General features: G+C 42.9%; 1 long non-coding RNA gene across 1 annotated transcript in view; it reads right to left on the reverse strand.

The window, feature by feature from the left end:
- LOC310848264 overlaps positions 1 to 15,180 on the reverse strand; it is a 126,791-nt gene that overhangs the window by 56,722 nt on the left and 54,889 nt on the right. The window lies entirely within an intron of this gene.

Below are 15,180 nucleotides of genomic sequence, written 5' to 3' on the forward strand. Positions count from 1 at the left end.
TTTACCATTTGTGATTTATTTAGGATAAATATGTCTCAGGTGGCATTTAATCCTTCATAAAACCAGTGTAGCCTGCAGTGTCAAACCAGCAATCACATTGTATGCACAATGAAAAGAGCAGACCTTTGCATAAAGGTGGGGGTGTGTGTGCAAGAAGTGTTCTCCGGCTTGGGAGTACTGAGAATGGATTCTCTGGAATCCTATATTAATAAGACATGTCCCTTTGCCTAGGAGCAGATCCTGTCTGTTACCACCCATCTCAGACCACTGCCCGCTCTGCAGTACATTACTACATGTGTGTGTATGTCAGGAATTGGGCTTCTGCTTGTTCATAAACTCTTAAAACATATTTCTTTGTCAGCAGAAACTCTTCCATAGTTGCATATGCTATTGGATTTTCTACCTTGTTTGCTTCCCATGTTTTCAATTCCTCCAGAGTAGGAGGAAGTGCAATATCCAGGGATGTGGCTCCCAAGGTGATATCTTAATTTATACATGGCAGTTGCATTCTCCAATCCAGAGTCCCCAAGGTAGCTGCTAGAGATGGAGGACTGAGCAGGAAAAAGTTGGCTGAAGCTCAAATTCCATCAGTCAGTTCCTACAACAGAGCTGACATCCCACTACCAAAATTGGGCCTGACCAAGTCAGAGACTCCACATTGCTTACAATTCTCAGCATGCCTAGCAAAATATGAACATATACAGCCTCAGGCACTAAACTAGGTCCTAGCACCTGTCAACCATGCAGAATTGAGCTAATGGCAGTTGTAGTCTGATGGATTTTGGAAGGCACTTTGTTTACCATCCTTGTCCTACTGTCTTAAGGCCAGTAAGAAGTTCTTGGAATCCTAAACACTGAAATGATTTCATGGACCGTTTTTGCCAGAGCTACAAAAATGTAGGCTTGGCTTACTAGCCACCATCTATTTGGCTCGCTGCCAACTCCACCCCAGCCACACACATACCCAACTCCTTTGGCATAAGTTTTAATATGAGCTGCTCTGAACAGTTTCAAATGGGGTGTCGTAGCATCAGAACAAGGGGGATGATTGTGAAGAGGGTAACTGTGCATGTGCAGTGTATTTTCCTTCACTGCAGCAAGTTCCAGCTGAGAAGGCAAGGCTCCTTGGTTGATATGAGCCAATTGATCTTCTCTTTGTAGAAACTTAACAAGTAGGAGAGAGGGGAAATGGAAAGCTCTCCGTCAAATAGCTGCAGCCTTCCCCAGTGAAACACATACCTTCTAGCATACTGTCTCCTGCCACATTTTGGAAGAAAAGTACCTTGAAAGCAAATTCTTAAAAGAAACACCTGGAAATTCTTTTTAGCTAAAGTGAAACCAAAAAAGCCCAAAGCTAAATGCTGTTCTGTCTCCCAACCGGATGAGGTTCACCATGGAAGTTCGATGAACTGGAGTCAAATAGCTGATGTGCCAAGAGGTCTGCACATGTGGGTTGTGAACAGTGCTGCAGGCATTGTTGTCATTTATAAATGCTATCTTTGCAACCACAGTGTTGATGGCAAAATCCTTCAAGAGATGTAATTGTTATGATTGTAGGCACAATTGTGTTGCGGTATTGCTTCTTCCCAATGAACTTGCTTGCCCAAGGCTTGCCCAAGTTTGCATTGGAAGAATCTCCCCTTTTAGAAAAAGCACAGGGGACCAAGAGGTAAGGGATTGAGCTACTGGCAAAATGAGAGGACTCAGCAGTAGCAAGTAAGCCCCAACAGAAACAACATTTTTTGGCCCAGACTTTCTACCTTGTATGTTTCCTGAGCAAAACTGTTATAAAGAAACCCAGAGAAGAAAAGCTTGTCCTGAACTCTAAGGCAGAGTTAAGATCAAGTGAACAAATTATGTAACAGAAAAAGGTCATTCATTGGGTGAAATAAAAATGGAAAAGTGGAATTTTCAAACACATACACACCCTATTTTACACTACAATATTAGCCCATAATTTCAAATAGGTACATGGCTCACTTTAAACAACCTACTTCTGTTCGATCTTGTTGAAGAATACAATTCTTTTCTCTGCTCCTCTAGGGTGATATCATTTTATATGAGGAAAAAAGTTAGCTCAGATGGCAGTTATGCGTTTCGGAAGCACCTTCTAATCAGGGATTGGTGATTCATTATTAGCTTCAGCAGGCGATCCATCTGACATGTAAGGGGGAAAAATTAGCAGCTGTCACTGGATGATGAGTTAATTTCCTGATAGGTCTGACACTGAAAAGCCATTTGAAGACATGGAGATGGCTGATGAGAAAACCTGGTGCTGCTTTATAATTGGAGAGAAAGAAAGGGCATAGAGACAGAACAATTTGCAAAGGAGGGGTTCAGGCTAAGCTACAAGTGGTGGCGGCTGTTTGGCTGTTTGCTAGAAGGGGCTCTTCACAATCATCCACATTGCTGGGGCACACCCACCTTAGGCACTTATTACCCTGAAATGGAAGCCATCTATTTCCTTGTTGCTTTGTGTTGCTATTTTCAATGGTTTGTAATTAGTGTACTCAGACAGTTTTACTCCTTACAATCTGTGCATATGCCGGGTGCAAGCATGTGGTTGGGTTGTTCCGCGGGTGACATAGAGAGCTGACATTTTAGTGGGAAGAGGAGAAAATGAGGTTCTGCCTCTTGTACTTTTTTGCTGCTATTTTCTGTAATTGCAGCTGCAGATCTCAGTCATAGAAATAAATGAATTTAATCAAAATGGTGATGGTGATGATGAAGAAGAAGAAGAAGAAGAAGCATTCCAAGGGGAAGAGATGGTAAAAATAAGCATTACATAATACAAATTGCAAAAAAGTTAGAGAAAATGTCTAAAAAGACTGCCTTCCTGTTCACAACTACCTGAAAGTTTCACTGATTGTGCTGATAGTGTACAATCAGAGGACATCTAACATATTCAGATAATCAGAAATTTGGATGAATGAAAGCAGCTCTATACTTGGTTATATATAGATTGAGTTAAATGGGCAACATAGACTAATCACATATGACTAATTACACATGTGAACCAGACACTTAACTGTGCAGTCCTATACTGTATATATTTACTCAAAAGTAAATCCACCTGAGGTCATACATGCACATTGGGTGCGCATGCACACATGCAATGGTCCTGTTTAAACAAATTCCACCCATTATTATACTAGATTAAATGAATATGGCGAAGTGGTGAGTACAAACAGAATCACATCATTTTTTCCAGTGGTGTGTGGTCATTGGACTAGAGGGACTAGGCTAGTCCCCTAAATGTTCCCGGTAAATTAGAGTATTAAAGTATTAAAGCCTGGTGACTCCTTCCCAAAGCCGGGAAGCTTCTGACTGGCTTAGAGAGGGAGGTACGATGCTTACACACGTGGTGTCGGGACACCACAACATCACACGCATAACATCCCCCGCCCCATTGTCCACACAAGCTAGTGCCTCTGGCTGTAACTGTTCCCCTACGAAAAATTTCACCACACACCACTGCTTCTTTCCCACATTGTTCCTTTCCCAATCTAGTGGGGCCAGGGCAAGCATTAAAGAAACGGTACTACCATAGTAGGAGATGGCATGGTGGGGCAGCAATGCTTACCTGATCTCCCAACAGCTGGGTCACTGCTGTTCTCTGAGAGGGGGGAGGGCAAGCTGGCAGTGTGTTTGTGCTGTTTGTACTGCACCAACCTCCCTGCTGTCTCACTCTTCCCTCTGCTGGTAAGCAGCAGCGACGCAACAGCCAGGAGGTCAGATAAACAATGACGACCCACCGCCTGTCTACTACAGTATGAGAGGTCTGTATTCAGCAGCCTTCAATGACACTGTAGGGCATGTACGCAGAACCTATAGCCCTCCAAATGACAGTATTCCCAGTAAGCCCCCTTATCATGCTCACACAGTTTTGCAAAACTTCAGGGTTGACAGGGTATAAGGAAAGTGCCAGCCGCCTCTCTTAGGTAAAAAGGGATAGCTGCTCCTCACAGGGACGCTTTCTCCAAGGCCCAGCTTGCTGCACATGGAGAGGACAGAGGAACATGCATTCTTCCTCCAAGGCTACCCTTGGCCCAGAGCATCCTCTGAGCCAAGCAAAGTTGAGAACAAGGCTGTGTTCCACTACTTATGAAGCAGCCTTGTGGAGCACTAGCCTTTCTCTCATTATCTAAGTTGGACACAGTGAAAGCAGCAGTATTAGCTCCTAGAACCTACTGATGCAAACACTGGTGTCAAATCATGGCCCCAGTGGAGAGTTTCATTCCACTGAGCATTTCCCCAAGACATTTTGCTCCTTAAGACAGAGCATCAAACTGCAGCCCCACCCATGCCCTCTGTCAAAGTGCATAGCGCCGAAGACCAACCATGCTATTTCGGTATCTGAGGCAGAAAATTCTATGAGCACCTTTCTTCTACTCTCTCCAGGACTCAAAATAAATAAATAAATGAAAGCATTGCCCTCTCATGACACTCAATATAATCTACTTGAGGCTGCTACCTCACTCTGCCCAATAGTACGACTGGCCCTGTAAATAACCCACAGCATTATCTGCCACTACCTGTAGGAAAGGGTGTGCTCAGCACATTGGTACCAGAACAGATAGCATGTGGTTATTGTTTTATGTGACAGCCCCCCTGCCCGTGTATGTGTGTGAAATTCATCACTGCAAAATTTAAATGTGTGAATTTTGAAGGATGACTGCATTCAGGTACACACTTTGTTCCAGCAAATATGAACTAGTTTAAGTTCACCTTTAGATGCCAACTGAATCATTTCTCTCATCCTTACACCCAGATAGGTGTGCAGAGTTGCCTTTTTAGAGCAGGGTTGTGGAACCTGTGACCCTTCATAGGTTGCTTGGCTCCAATGCCAGCCAGCTCCAGCCCTCACTGCCACATGCCAGGGATGATGGGAGGCATCATCCAGCAACTTCTGGAGAGCCAGTTTAGCCACCTCTGCCTTAGACTAATAACAATACTATTTGAAATATTTGTTGATTACCAATTTTAGCAGTTGCTTTCCAAAGAACCCCTGGTGTGCTCCTGCTGCCATGATTGTATATCTCTTAACGTGTTCCTGTAGGAACAGAGCGTCTGTGCCATGCATTTCTCTTTAATTCCTCTTCCCCCATTATGCATAAACTTGGAAGCAATTCACTAAATGCATTCAGATGCATGTCACCTGCAGATGTAAAACACATCTGGTACACAGAGTTCTTTGCAAATACAATGGAAATCAGTAGCTACAAAGGCAAAACAGTGGAAAACTCACTAATGTGCTGCTCTTCAAAACAACAATCCATATGTATGCGTGTCCTCAAAAGGACACAGGAGCAACAATAAGGAAGAGGGTGTGTTGCACTGTGTATTATGTGCATCAGGTCTTTGTAAGATGCTGTCCTTTCTGCTTTGTAGGATACACCAGGTCCTCTCTGCTGTGAAAGTGTAAGAAATTTTGCCAGAACCCTGCTGGGCTGCTCCAATCTGGCGCTGCATTTTCCTGTCACTGGAGGTGTGGAGCAGACTCGTGTTTTCTCTTCAGCATATGGCACCAACTGCTGGTGTTTCTGCAGCTATGAAATCCAGATGCCCACCTCCAGGATGATTCTCCCTGGTTAGGGACATCTGGGCATCACATCCTACTTCATCACTCTTCCCCCTCCCACTGCCACCTTAATGGTGTACGTATTTATCAGGCTTGTCTGGAGATCGCTGAAAAGGCCAGCACAGCTGCCTGGCTACCCCATTCACTGGGATATTTTAAGCGGCATGTAAGGCTCCCCCCCCCCTCAAATCCATCGGCCTGCTGGAAATAATTCCTCTCTTGGCTGTAAAATTTATGGTCTGTGGCAGTGCCTGACATTTCCAGGGGAAATGCAAACACCTGGAGATTCTCCAGGAATCATTTTTACTTCTGAGACATACTGGGAGGCTGCAATTCCATTGAAATAGGCTTCTCCATTTAGAGAGGTCAGGCAAGATTTCAGTAGGAAGTAACACTTGGCGTTTCTGCACACAGATCCTCCTGCCCCCCAATTCTGATGTTCATTTTCAGACATATTCACTACATACAGTATTTATTTATTCTGATCTTTGTTATTGTCCCACTAGAAATACGATGGGCCTGATAAGGTTTTCCAGTTGGCTTTGTACTAGTGTGACTTCATTGGATTCTGATATATGACACTCTGCAATGAGATCAATCAAGCCTTGCGTCCACTGACAAAAGGTGCTTTTTTCCTTAGTAAAGCTATCCTCTATCTCTATAATAATTTTCACCCTCCCCACCACTCCGTCACACAAACTCTCTTGTCTGCAGCTTGTGATACCACAAAAATGGGTGCTACTTCTGTTTTTTTCTGCAAATGGAAGCTTACGATGTTGTTAAGGAAAAACACATCTCTAAAAGAAAAAGAAAAATGGAAACATGGAAACTTTCACCTAAAAAGGGGGGGGAATCCCCTTTGACGTTACCTTCTTTTCCAAACAGGTAGGTAGGTAACTAGGTAGGTAGGTAGGTAGGTAGATGCTAGATAGATAGATAGATAGATAGATGATAGATAGATAGATAGATAGATAGATAGATAGATAGATAGATAGATGATAGACAGATAGATGATAGAAAATTTGGTTAAAAATCCCAAGATCCTAGGTGCTTTTTTCTTTTCTTTTTAAAGGACCGAAATACATACTTGGGAAATGGATCAGGCACTATTCTTAAGATGCTGCATTTATGTTGTTGTTTTTTGCATTTGGAGTATTTTACATTAGGAGTATTTGGCTAAAGCAATCACTGTGATATGATGCAATATGTTATAAATGGCTTGCATATCAGCTATAGAATACAGAAACATTTTAGAACTGGTATTTATGAAAAACATATGGTCTAGGGGGAAATGCATATGGGTTGTTGTTGTTTTACTAAGCACAAATATTTCCTCGTTGTATCCATGCAACAATGTAATCCACACACATACAAAAGGGAAGGGGGCAGAACTGAAGTTGGTGTCCTAGACTAACAAAGATCCCATTCTACCTACACCCCATGGCTGTCATCCTCCAGATCAGTCACAGGAGGTGATTTAACATAGGATGGTTGGTTTTGTGCCCCTGTACAACTCAACTGGAAGAAAACAGAATGAATTAGGGTGAAAATCTTACTGCACACAACATATTGCACAACAAGGCTCATTTGGGAGTGTGTCATGAGGCTTGCTAAATCGAAAACAAAACAAACCGAACTATGGGAATAAATAGCATCATATTAGATGTTTGCTGTAGGGCATTAGCTTACAGGAAATAAATCCAGAAAGCTTTTCCCATTAATTTATAAGGAACCTGTGTGTGGCTTCATTGTATACAAACAAAGTGATATTTTGAGAAAATGAGTTCAATGGATTTGTGCATGACAAAACAGGTACTCTATATGTTCACATGTGAATGCACATGTTTTCTACATGATTTTTACCCTGTGCAGCAAAGAAACCCTTAACTCACAAATGAACCCATCTTTAGAGTACCCCATCAAGCTGCGTGACAGGGCACACGTCTTCTCAGAAGCAATCCCCCTTGAATTCAATGGCATTGTAAATGTGAGTTGAGCTCCAAACTGAGCTTATGGTAAAGTACAGTAATTACTCCATTTCTTCACCAAGTGCCAAACTTAGTTCAAGGTGTGGGGAGCCTTTCTCCCTCCAGATGTTACTGAACTACAACTCCCATCATCCCAAGCCATTGGTCATGCTTGCTAGGACTGGTAGGAGTTGTAGCTCAGCAACATCTGGAGGGAGAAAGGCTCCCCACACTTGCTCAGTACAGATCAATCCAATTCAATCTAAGCGTATAAATGTTAAATTCACTGACATTTCTTTAAAGTTGCTACTTCAGGATATTATGGGGTGCATTCAACATGGTGGTAAAAAGAGCATTCTATCAGCACAAGGATTTTCATCATGCTAAACTTCATATAAGATGTTCCTTAGATGAGTCTTCATCTTTCCTACCTGTATTATCTGCAGTCTATGGTATGGGCTGTCTGGAGTGTAAGGGGAGGGATAGTACCACTGGTGGGGGACACGTCGTGTTCTTTTTTGGGTAATTTGTCTACCTTTGGTCCCCACCCTGCACACAGCTCTCACCTGTGGCTCCTAGAAGCTGTCAGCATGTGACAGTGGCCACATCCCGGGAAACGGCTTAGACTGACTGGCTAAACCAGGTGAGGGAAGCCAATGTGTCTCAAACCATTGGTGAGTTAGGGACTTCCCCTGCGCGTGAAGACAGACTGCAGTAGATTGAGCGGACAAGACCAATAGCGGGTCCAATGGTCAAGAAGGTGGTTTCTGCAAGTGTGGGGCAGATGGGGTTCATCAACCTGACAAGATAGACCATCTAGGAGAAGGAAAACTTTGATCCTAAACCACAACTGCCTTGCAGCTATACCCATTCATGAGAAAGGCTTCGAGACAGTGGCGTAGCGTGGGTTGTCAGCACCCGGGGCAAGGCAAGTAATTTGCACCCCCTAACCCATGGATTTGCGCCCCCTAACCCGTGGATTTGCGCCCCCTAACCCCCAGATGTTGTGCCCAGTACGGCCGGCACCCCCCACGCTACGCCACTGCTTCGAGAGTAAACGCCGAGGAAAAATCCGTACCCACTACCTTGTGGGACTTCTTCGGGAGAAGAAAAGGCTAAAGAGTAAACACTACACAGAATCCAGAATGGAGTCCCTAAGACAGTTTGAAGGTGTCTTATACATCTCCTTCTGGCAACTCCTGAAGCCAAGCTGGTGCCATATGTATTGCTCTGCTTTCTTTTGGAACACATAAGCAAGGCTAAGAGGGGGGACTTGCCGTCTTGGCAGCTCATAACCTCCATATATACTGCCCAGGCTTGTGCACCAGAGCAGGCACTTCAGTGCTGCTAACACAGCCAAAACAATACAGGAGGCAGCAGTTACGAGTTACTGGTCTCTGTGCTGTGATTCTCCAGCAGTTTGACTTCACCTCCAGAAGCACACTCTATTGTCTCTCAAGACAGAAGGATGCCAACAACAGTGGCATGTATTTCATACCTGACTATAGCACAGCTACACTATATCTGGTAACCAAGGAAGTTGTTGCATAGCAGCATCAACAACATATACTGTGCTGAGATCAAAATCCCAATATGGTGGGCGAGTCATGAGGACGTGCCCAGCACAGGACTCATTGTACTTCAAGGTGAGCACTGCAACTAAGATCAGGCTTTCAGTCTATGATGGATTGTAGAATTGTAGAATTATAGAGTGGGAAGGTAACACCAGGGTCACCTAGTCCAATCTCCTGCAATACAAGAATCTTTTGCCCAACATGGGATTTGAACCCACAACTCTGAGATTAAGAGTCTAATGCTCTACCAACTGAGCTATCATCTACCCTTTAAAATGAATCTGCTCATTTCAGTGTCTACCAGTTCAATTTGCCACATTTCTGTATCACTCTGCAATTATTATTATTTTTAAAAATCCTCACAAAAACTTCTAATATACACAGATTGGTAATGTGGTTAAACAAATTTCCCAGAAATTCCTCTAATGTTCATAACACTAATATGTGCATGCTTATGCAGACTTTAATATGAACAGTTTTGTACTCATTTTTAGTGGGAGAATGGCATTGTGAAATTCATGCAATTTCAAAGGATAGTTGTATTTTGGTTCACATATTTTGGAGAAATTGGATTTGAATTAAAATGTGAACCAAACCAAATTTATCCCCCGTTCCTAGCTATATGCACAAGTGTAACATTTATCCCCCTCTTCAGTATTATTGAATCTTCAAGCTAGCTTGAATCTCCATTTTACTCTTCACCCTTACCATTGTCTCTGAGCACTTATCACTGAAGAACATGCCTGTTTTGACACAGAGATATCCAAAGGTATTACTGATGTAAAAACACCAGTGCAATGTTTTACAGCCTGAAACTTCTTTTACAATCCATATACAATGTCAAATATGTCAGGTCAGTGATACTCTTAAATGGATATTTGACAGGATGTTTTAAAACCATTATGATGTTTCGTGTTAATCTAGGAAGGTCTGGAGAGCAAAGTTGTTCTAATATTAACAACTCTAATGACTGTATAATAATTTAGATGGTTCCTTTAGACATTCAAGAGCATTTATATTCATGGCTTTACTTTTATTTTACCATTCATAATGGAAGCAAAATTCTGATATGAGTTTTTGGAACCAAGGAGATGCCAAGTAGGTCTATATTGAGCTAATTCTCAATTCTACTCAGAAAAATATTAAGTGTCTCTGCCTGCTGCATTCTAAAATTGAGCCTTTCCAAGATAGTCCTTTCTGTGTGCAGAAGACAACCAGACTTGTATTTCCAGTACTGGCAGTGCTACATTGTCCACCATCACACCAAGACTAGAAGGCCATATTGCACCCTTGGCTCTGTCCTCCTCTGCCTAGCTGCTGCTTGCTCACCACTCAGCCTGGTTGATGCTCAAATAAATGTTTAAGTGCAACCTGTGTGATGCTTGTCCTGGCCTAGCTGCCTCTCTGCCTGCTTGCTCGGTGAGGATCTTTTCCTAACACCGCTGTCATGAGAAGGTCTGACAGATTTGCAGTCAAATCTAACAATGCATATTCTTGTGAGTTAGCATGTGAAGGGCTGAGACCACAGAGCCACATTGCTCATAGGCTGGCCATATAAATGTAATTGGTTGAGAAAGCTCTGTGTGATGTCATTTCCCCTCTTCTCTTGGGCGGGAAGAATCAAAGAAATATTTCCTGTTCCTTCCTTCCTTCCCTCCCTCCCTCTCTCTCTTCATTAGCAATGTCAGCAGATGCATATTCAACTGCTCCAGGATCAGGCACATGCCCAAGGCTGTTTCTACTGCAAATATTTTGCCTGCCTTTATCTCTATCTATCTATCTATCTATCTATCTATCTATCTATCTATCTATCTATCATCTATCTATCTATCATCTATCTATCAATCAATCATTTATTTATTTTACTGTGGGTTAAACCACAGAGCCTAGGGCTTGCCGATCAGAAGGTCAGTGGTTCGAATCCCCGCAACGGGGTGAGCTCCCGTTGCTCGGTCCCTGCTCCTGCCAACCTAGCAGTTTGAAAGCACATCAAAGTGCAAGTAGATAAATAGGTACCGCTCCGGCGGGAAGGTAAACGGCGTTTCTGTGCGCTGCTCTGGTTCGCCAGAAGCAGCTTAGTCATGCTGGCCACATGACCTGGAAGCTGTACGCCGGCTCCCTTGGCCAATAAAGCGAGATGAGTGCCGCAACCCCAGAGTCATCTGCGAATGGACCTAACGGTCAGGGATCCCTTTACCTTTTTTATTTTACTGCTGAGAATGAATGCATGACTATGAGTAAGCAAACCATATTTTAAACTTATTCTCAGTCTGTAGTCTGATTCTTTGTTAAGTGGAGTAAGAGAGAAAGCCAGCTTGCTTCACAGCAGGACTTATTAAAAGAAGCCTTCATAGTCTATTCCTTTGCTTTCCACTTTTCTGCTAAGGATGGGACTTTGAACTCTGCTCGGCCATGTGCTTTAAATACAGTGGTAAGCTGATCTCTTTGTGTGTTCAGGGCACAAACATGGGTGCCTGGAGGGATAGATTGCTATTAATATATCCTCTCCTACCTATTAATATCCATCAGGGACTCTTGTTTAATAGGAATGGCTGAATTGGGGGTTAGAGGAACAGTCTCCAGGATCCCGTCCCACAGCATCTGAAGCCCGAGACAGTGGCTTCACCCTACCTAATGGTAATGCCAGACATTGACTTTTCTTTGACTGTTACTGTATTTCTAATTCCAAAGCCATATATTTGATTTCAACGTGCATTCATTTACTGATCTTGTCTTGCAAAACGAACCCCCACTAAACTCATGTGCTTATACTGACACAACATTTCCACTGCCTGCTTCAAGTATATATTGTATACAAAAACTCACACAACCATCAAATTTTTAGGATGGGATTCACTCAATAAAATATATGAGTGGAAACTCTGTGCTAGGGCTTCTGCTTCTACATTGGGGTTTTTCCCCTCTCTCCTTCTCCTGTGCACCTCTGCAGCCCCAAAATTGGATCTGCGAGGGTCGGGAGGACCCCCAGAACAGCAATGGGGGGGAAGGGTCATTTCATCTGGCAAGCTGATATGCTTGCACAGACAGAACATTTGCAACAGTAGGGTGTTGAATTCCACCCTGTATCTTTAAGTAACTGCAAGGTTACTTGTTGGTTTTGCTACAATATGTAACATGGTTAACCTTCTAAACAAAATTCCATAGTCACACCTCACTCACCTTCTCTGTGGAAATCTACCATGCATCACATTAAAAGTGGCATAGTGAAAGAAAGTTTTTAGCTAATATCTGCTAAATCTGAATCCCCAGATCCCAAAGATAAATTTCAATCCAGTCTCAAACGCACATCCTAATTCTAAATGTACTGTAAACAAGCTTTTAGAAATACTGATCTTTAATTGCAGCCTAATTGTGGTAGTACATATGTTCTCCAATACCATCATACGCCATGGAAGGCCACTCATAACTTGAGCAGTCCATTGTTTTAAGGTGAAAGTGTTTATTTCCACAGCACTGTTAGGATTGGAGCATAAATGTACTTCACTGCATAATAACTGTGGGTGACAATCCTTTCAGCCCCCTTTTAACCAAAAGAACTTGTCAAACAGAGTAAAACTCTGTGGAAGTCAACAGCTAGTAGGGTTAGGCAACTGAGGCCTAAATTGTGCCTTCACCACTAGACTGGACTTCATCTAATGATACATATTAATACCACAACAAAGAAGCCCCTTTAAGAATCATGGGGCCTGTTCATACACTGCATTTTTTCTGTCCACAGGGACAGTCCCATTCTTCCCCCAGATACTCAGGGAACTAGATATAATATATGTAGCAGTGATCACAACATTGTGTTTTCGAGCCACTGAAACTGACAAATTTGTTGCCATCTATATCCCTGATTGTCTGACTCCCACATTACGTTGAACTGCATATCCAAGGAAGGTCAGGACTACCTGGGGAACAAATAAGGTATTGTGTGAGCCAGCCCTTAGGATGATGCAGAATAATTACATTGCTCCCATATTGTACGAGAAAGATAAATATTCATAAAAATGTTGGTGTGCTAACACAGCATCGATAATTCAGATGTATCTGTGTGGAATTAGTTTATAATACATTCCCTTCTCCCTTTCCCTTTCCTGCTTCCTCTTCCTTTTAAATCTTTTTAACTCCTCGCTTTTTACTGCTAATCATTTTTCCTCTTTGCTAATGATGCTAACCTTACAGCCTTCTGCAGGCTGACTTGTTTCATGTCACCCTTCAGTTTAGTTCTCTCTCCCTTCCACTTCATTCCTCTTCTTCACGTTGCCCACTTTTGTTAAGTCACAAAGCAAGATTCAGTCTATTGAATGCCAGCTTCCCCCCACTCTTATGCCACCCCACCCCGTCTTGAATATTATTTCAAAGGCATTTTCAAGTTTGATGGTATTCTGGCATAGCTGCTTCCATTATTTTCTTATCATCATCATATTGTATTTTCCTCCCCTCCCTCCCTCCCTCCCTCTCTTTTGCATCCCAGTTTATATGTGCTCTAATAGCTCTCTCGAGTCCAAGAAAAGGTGCCCTACTGAGGTCGACACAGTATAAAGGATGGACTTCCTGTACATCCATACATGTATCCATACATGTATCCATGTCTATTTATGTATTTAGTACTTACAGACTGTCCATCCTTAAGGAGCAGGTAGGTAACAAAACTAGGTGAGGGGACACCTCAGTAAAACAGAATAGGTTTTTCCCTCAAAAGTGCTTGGGATACAGAAAAGAAATCCTCCTTCATGATAGCTTAAGATGCAGTGGACATGAATTGACTTTATCTGAAACAGAATCAGATAATCTTGCCCATGGTGATCTATTCTGATTTGATACGTAGTCCCAGGACAATGCCCTCTTCAGCCATTGCAATCCGCTGCCCTTTAGCTGGTCGTGATTGACCTTAAACATGCATAGCACGTGTTCTACCAACTAGGATATGTACCCCCACCTAACCTCAGAAGAAGAAAAATGATTCACTGGAACATTTATTATTAGTAAAAACAATTTAATTCACAGCAGACAAATGTTCCCATATCATAACTTTCCAAATCCCAGTTTAGTCCACTTCTCAAGTATGAGGGTGCAGGACTAGCCAACATGGTGCCTTCCAAAAGCTGTTGGCCTACAACCACCATTACTCCGGCTGCTGGCCATGCTAGCTGGGGCTGATGGGACTTGTAGCCTAATAACACCTGGAGGGAACCACATCAACTACTACTACTCCAGCACATATTGGTGCTGGTTTACCACAACAAAATAATTGAAAACATCACATGTTAACTGGCCCCTATTTACCAATTTGATAAATGTGTAAGAATTCCTGTGCTATGAGAAAATTCATCAGGATTCTTTACATTCCAGAGACAGTCCCTCAAAATCTGCTCTAGAGCAGGTTTGGGGAGTGGGAGTGCTGTAGAGCAGTGTTTCCCAACCTTGTGCCTCCAGATGTTTTTGGCCTACAACTCCCATCATCCCTAGCTAGCAAGACCAGTGGTCAGGGATGATGGGAGTTGTAGGCCAAAAACATCTGGAGGCACAAGGTTGGGAAACACTGCTGTAGAGGGAAGGAGTGGAAGGGGAAGTCCCATTGCATGAGCAGAATCCCATTTGCACAGGGTTGGAGCCAATCCTCTGTGTTTCCATCACCATGTGACTGTACTAATGTGGGCCCTGTTTGGTTGTATAACCTGATTTTTTTGGGGAAATATAGCTGTCTGGATGCAGCTCCATATGGCAAGCTCTTCATGTGAACTAGCTTCCTACATTGTTTCAATGATTTCAGCACCTCTCTCTCTTGCGGATTGTCCTGGCATGGTGAAAATTGCCAGAACTACACAGGAAGCTATTAAAATGAACTGTTTGCCAATGCAGAGTACCTTCTATGTAATTGCATTTTTAAGTGGCTATCATGTCACCAGCTAAGTTTTGTGAATCGGGCCTTTGGGGAGCAGCTAAACATTAGCTGAGCAAACATGGCTCCTCGAACTTACGTTTGCAAAGTAAGCTGGGAGGAGGGGGTGTCATGCTTAACCCTCCTCCTTGTCATTCACCCCCCTTCACC

The sequence above is a fragment of the Podarcis gaigeae genome (assembly GCF_964106915.1).
Source record: "Podarcis gaigeae genome assembly, chromosome: 7".
Lineage (NCBI taxonomy): Eukaryota > Metazoa > Chordata > Lepidosauria > Squamata > Lacertidae > Podarcis > Podarcis gaigeae.